Here is a 6633-nt window from a genome sequence, read left to right on the forward strand (position 1 = left end):
GTCCACAATCATCTCTTTTGTTTTGTTGAAGTTGAGTGTGAGGTTATTTTCCTGACACCACACTCCAAGGGCCCTCACCTCCTCCCTGTAGGCAGTCTCGTTGTTGTTGGTAATCAAGCCTACCACTGTAGTGTCGTCTGCAAACTTAATGATTGAGTTGGAGAAGTGCATGGCCACGCAGTCGTGGGTGAACAGGGAGTACAGGAGAGGGCTGCGAACACACGCTTGTGGGGCCCCAGTGTTGAGGATCAGCGGGGTGGAGAAGTTGTTACCTACCCTAACCACCTGGGGGCGGCCCATCAGGAAGTCCAGTACCGAGTTGCACAGGGCGGTGTCGAGACCCAGGGTCTCGAGCTTGATGACGGGTTTGTAGGGTACTATGGCGTTAAATGCTGAGCTGTAGTCGATGAACAGCATTCTTACATAGGTATTCCTCTTGTCCAGATGGGTTAGGGCAGTGTGCAGTGTGATTGCGATTGCGTCGTCTGTGGACCTGTTGGGGCAGAAAGCAAATTGGAGTGGTTCTAGGGTGTCAGGTAAAGTGGAGGTGATATGGTCCTTGACTAGTCTCTGACGGAAGTGAGTGCTAAGGGGTGATTGTCATTTAGCTCAGTTACCTTAGCTTTCTTGGGAACAGGAATAATGGTGGCACTCTTGAAGCATGTGGGAACAGCAGACTGGTATAAGGATTGATTGAATATGTCCGAAAACACACCTGCCAGCTGGTCTGCGCTTGCTCTGAGGATGCGGCTGTGGATGCCGTCTGGGCCTGCAGCCTTGTGAGGGTTAACACGTTTAAATGTTTTACTCACGTTGGTTGCGGTGAAGGAGAGCCCACAGGTTTTGGTAGCGGGCCCGTGTCAGTGGCACTGTAGTGTCCTCAAAGCGAGCAAAGAAGTTGTTTAGTCTGTCTGGGAGCCTGACATCCTGGTCCGCGACGGGGCTGGTTTTCCTTTTATAGTCCGTGATTGACTGTAGACCCTGCCACATACCTCTCGTGTCTGAGTCGTTAAATTGCGACTCTACTTTGTCTCTATACTGACGCTTAGCTTGTTTGATTGCCTTGAGGAGGGAATTTTTGTCTCACGTTGTCTCTTCTTCTTCAGTGGTTTCTACCGTAGACCAGCTCAACCAGCCAGCTCACATTGTCTCTTCTTCAGTGGTTTCTACCTTAGACCGGCTCCACCAGCCAGCTCACGTTGTCTCTTCTTCAGTGGTTTCTACCTTAGACTGGCTCCACCAGCCAGCTCACGTTGTCTCTTCTTCAGTGGTTTCTACCTTAGACCGGCTCCACCAGCCAGATCACGTTGTCTCTTCTTCAGTGGTTTCTACCTTAGACCGGCTCAACCAGCCAGCTCACGTTGTCTCTTCTTCAGTGGTTTCTACCTTAGACCAGCTCAACCAGCCAGATCACGTTGTCTCTTCTTCAGTGGTTTCTACCTTAGACCGGCTCAACCAGCCAGCTCACGTTGTCTCTTCAGTTGCCATGTCAATATATGGGAGAACATCTGTCTTTAACACAGTTTCACTGACTGAGCTACAGTGTGTTACAGAATCTATACGGTGTGTGTGTGTGTTACAGAATCTATACGGTGTGTGTGTGTGTGTGTGTGACAGAATCAATACGGTGTGTGTGTGTGTGACAGAATCAATACGGTGTGTGTGTGTGTGTGTGTGAAAAATATCTAGTGTGAAAAGATCGGATGTGATTGGTCAAAAAGATCAGAATTGGGCTGCACGTATAAACGCAGCCCATAGAGACATCATAAAGCTAATCCTGTCGAGACACGGTGTGTTGTTTTTTATTTTGTATTTTACTCCCCCCCTTTTCTCTCCCCAATTTCAATCTTGTCTCATCACTGCAACTCCCCGACGGGCTCGGGTGGCGGACGGTCAAGTCAGGCGTCCTCCGAAACATGGCTTCGCCAAACCGCGCTTCTTAACACACGCACGCTGCACCCACTACCCATGGCCCACTAGAATGACATCACTACACGCATTACATCACTACACGCACACTAGCTAGTACACACGCTACAGATGTCGGATCTTTATTTGACCTTGTTCGTCGCAGGAGGAAAATAATCCTGCAGCAGGAAGATTAGAATATCTGAAGAAATATTTATAATGTCCACCAGGGGGCAGCAGGAAGCGGTGTTTGTAGGCCAGGTGCAGGGTTACAGCATGTCTCTTGTGAATTCAGATGTGGATTGTTATAAATTGACATATTTATAAGGGGTAGATGTATTTTTTGTTTGGAAAAATAAAATCAGTTTCTTTAGATAAATTGTTTTATTATATGTAGAAATAAGCAGAATAAATTATTGGATACCTCAGTGCCTGTGTGGTCCAGTGGGTCCCGCCGCTGACCCTGGCACACATATGCTACAGTCGGTATGGGTTGGAATCTGGCCCACTGCCCTTAATTCCACGGGATTAATCCCACATGGTTACGGGGTTAATTCTGTGTGGTTACAGGATTAATTCCACATGGTTAGGGAGTTAATTCCACGTGGTAAGGGGGTTAATTCCACATGGTAAGGGGGTTAATTCCACGTGGTTCAGGATTAATTCCACGTGGTTAGAGGGTTAATTCAACATGGTTAGGGAGTTAATTCCACATGGTAAGGGGGTTAATTCCACATGGTAAGGGTGTTAATTCCACATGGTAAGGGGGTTAATTCCACATGGTAAGGGGGTTAATTCCACGTGGTTTTTGGGTTAATTTCACATGTTTAGGGGGTTAATTCTCCATGGTTACAGGGTTAATTCTCCATGGTTACAGGGTAAAATCTCCATGGTTACAGGGTTAAAACAGAAACATCTCAAAGGATAACAGTTTAGGCATTAATTATGAGTGGTTAAAGAGAGACTGCCCATTGCTAGATTAGCGGACATTAGCAAACTAGCGGACATTAGCAAAGTAGCTACCAACTAGCTAACTAGCTGGCTAATGTCAGCCTACCTTAATACACTTCGGATTTGGCTTGGAAACATAACATTTCAAAAGAAGGCAAGTAATTAGTAGGAAAAACTTAGATGCAGTATAACTTAAGGCATCTAACTAAGTTAGCATTCCTAGTTATTTTTAAACAACCTTTGCTAGCTAGTAACAGTAATAGCAACATTACCATCATTCTAATGTAAATTTAACAACATGATTATGTGTCAAAGTTGTTTCATACTAATTATTTGCCTACTTTAGTAATTGTACGGACCGACGCTGGAGTAGAGGAGCAGGTACGGGGAGTCAGCATTTAAATAAGGAACAGACATGGAACAAGACAAGAACAGCGTCAGCACACCGGTAACACAACGACGTACGACAATTAATCATGAAGCAGGGGAACAGACATATATAGAGGAAGTAATGACACAGGTGATTGAGTCCAGGTGAGACCAATAATTGCTGATGCGAGTGACGGGGAAGGCAGGTGTGCGTAATGATGGTGGCAGGAGTGCGTAATGCTGGGGAACCTGCCGCCTTCGAGCGCTAGGGAGGGGGAGCGGGAGCAGGCCTGACAGTAATGTCATCTTATTTCCGGCAACCAATGTCTATGACACAAACACATTTTTGGGATGCAGCTATGGTTGTACTAGTTAAACTCATGGCTTACTTTCGTTCTCCAGATCCCCATCAAATTCCGACCGCATTCACTTCGAGTCCTTCGTCATCATCATGCATATCCCTCCTCAAAAGCCGACACCACAACGTCTCTCAAGGAACTACACTGGACTTTGTGAAAATTGGAAATTTGCTTATTCTGAGACCACATTTATTGTAGCTGGGGACTATAATAAAGGAAATCTTCTACCGGAAAATGGAATCCTGGATAATTGCTACTCTCCCTTCCGGGATGGCTACAAGGCCCTCCACCGCCCTCCCTTCTGCAAATCAGATCACGCCTCCATTTTGTCCCTTGAAGCACCCGTGGAAATGAAGGTCACGTATGTAACCACGGTTATGTGAGCTGTTTGGATCATGCCAATATATTGGTAAACCCGTACCAGATTTGCCAGCGGCAAAGTCCCAGTGCTGGACCAAGACGCAGGGGCCGTCAATGAGGAAGGAGGGTCCCGGCACAGTCCCCGGAAGGGGAGGCGACACCCAGGACCACTGAACCAACTACAGAGGGAGGTGCCACATTTACCCGATAGTACATAGCAAAGGTGCAAGAGGAAGCCCAGCTGGCCACAGCACAGATATCAGCAAACTCCTCTCAGTAGAGCCCAGGACGCAGCCACCACAGATTCCAGCACTGGCCTGCCAGCCAGGCGGTATGCTGTCGTAATCATTTCCACGATCCAGTGAGAGAGCCTCTGCTTTGATAGCCCAGCCCCCAGGACTCTCTCTCACAATAGCAGACAAAGAGCTGGTCTGTTCTCACGGACTGTGTCCGCTCCACATAGGCAACCAGTGCCCTCACAGGCACAGCATGCCAGAGGGAGGCCCAGACTCCCCCGTGGGGTGGGTCGTAAACAGACAGAATAAATGGGATGTTCACATGCCTGTCTGACAGAACCTTCGGGAGGAATGAAGGGTTTTGGCGGAGAGATATACTCCTACCCCGGGGTTCATCAGCACTCAGAACTTAACAAAAGAGCATGGAGCTCACCCACCCACCCTTTTCATGGAAGTAATCGCTACCAAGAAAGTCACCTTCATAGAGAGGTGTTTCAGGGAGACAGACGCCAACGGTTCGAAAAGGCGGCTTTGCCAAAGCTGCCAAGACCACATCCAGATCCCAGAGACCAAGGAATGGCGCCCCATTGGTCTGTATATCCACCCCACATGGCAGGCAGATATAGCGGCCAAATACCCTCTCAGTGTAGAGGCTGCCAAGCCCTCATCCAAGCGAGACTGCAGGTATTGGAGGACATACTGAACCCCGCATGACTCGGGCACAAGCTCAATACCAGTGCACCAAGCAAGCAGAACAACCGCCAGCGCAACTGGTATGCCGCGGTTGTACCCTGCGTTCTGCATGGTGTTCATTACACCCTCCTGTAGTCCGAACCATTGGTGCCGTTCAGTGGCGGTGCGGCCTCGGATGCCTCAGAGTTCCCCCGGCCTGAGACAACAGGTCCGGTCTCAGGGGAAGTTGCCAAGGTGTCCCAGACAACAGCGACAGAAGAAGGCTGAACCAGGATCGTATGGACCAGTATGGGCCCACCAGAAGCAGACGATGCTCTGCCAACCTGGTCCAGTAGAGACGTTAGACGTCCCTGAGCCCAGAGAAGGAGCTCCCGTGTCTTAAGATGGAGGCGGTGTGACCTCAGTTCACCCTGATGGTTGATTTTTAAGCCACCACTGTTGTGTTGTCTGTTATCACGAGGACATGACTTCCCTTCAGATGTGGAAGGAAAGCTCGGAGCTCTAGTGTATTGATGTGCCTGCTGCTCCAAGGAGGAAGCCAACAGCCGCTGGCTGACCTACCATTGGTCACACCCCCCCCCCCCCCCAGCAGAACTGGGAGGTGTCTGTGCTGACCAGCTCCCAGTGGCACATCATCAGCATCTCCTCCCAACCTGAGAGAAAGGAGTGACAGGGCCTTTCAATGCCCTGAGGCACTGGCGGTGACGGTGGCGCTTCGGGAGCCGGTGGGAGTTGAACCACCGTTGGAGAGGCCGGAGATGAAGCAGGCCCGTGGGAATCAACAACGAGGCCGCCGTCAGCAAGCCCAACAGGCGGTGGCAGGTTAGGACGGATACCATCCGCCCCTGGTGGGCAGATGTGCTCTCATGAGGACTGAGTCCAGTTCCACGCCACCCTCTGGGTTGGTGTCAGACGGCTCTTCTTGTCGTTTACAGCAATGCCCAGCCCGCCTATGTGGGTCAGGGGCATGTCTCTTTTCCAACCGTCTTGAAGGAGTTCCCACATATGCTGAGCACTTGTTGGCTGCTTTTCCTTCACTCAGCGGTCCAACTTACCTCAATTACCGTGACTAACTTGTACCCCCACACATTGACTTGGTACCAGTACCCCCTGTATAGCCTCGTTATAGTTATTTAATTGTTACTTTTTTTAAACTATATTTTATTTAGTAAATATTTTCTGAACTCTATTTTTTTTAAACGGCATCGTTGGTTTAGGGCTTGTAACTAAGCATTTCACAGTGAGGTCTAACACCTGTTGTATTTCAGAGCTTGTGACAAATACAATTTCATTTGATTTGAATTGCACGCTCCTTCAACACAGACATATGTGGCATTGTGTTTGTGTGATAAATCTGCACATTTTAGATTGGCCTTTTATTGTCCACAGCACAAGGTGCACCTGTGTAATGATCATGCTGTTTAATCAGCTTCTTGAAATGCCACACCTGGTCAGGTGGATGGATTATCTTGGCAAAGGAGAAAGGCTCACTAACAGGGATGAAATACAAATGTGTGCACAATTTGAGAGATGTTTTCTTGCTTATGGAACATTTCTGGGATCTTTTATTTCAAATTAATGAAACATGGAACCAACACTTTTAAATTGCGTTTATATTTTTGTTCAGTGTAGTTACCATAGCAACAAAATACAGACATACTTAGTTTGAACATTATAGCTGCATAGGCCTACATTGAGCATTTGACAACAAAAAAATGGCGTACACATCACAGACAAACTGAATTGGTCCACTCACA

The sequence above is a fragment of the Oncorhynchus clarkii genome, chromosome 20, assembly GCF_045791955.1.
Source record: "Oncorhynchus clarkii lewisi isolate Uvic-CL-2024 chromosome 20, UVic_Ocla_1.0, whole genome shotgun sequence".
NCBI lineage: Eukaryota > Metazoa > Chordata > Actinopteri > Salmoniformes > Salmonidae > Oncorhynchus > Oncorhynchus clarkii.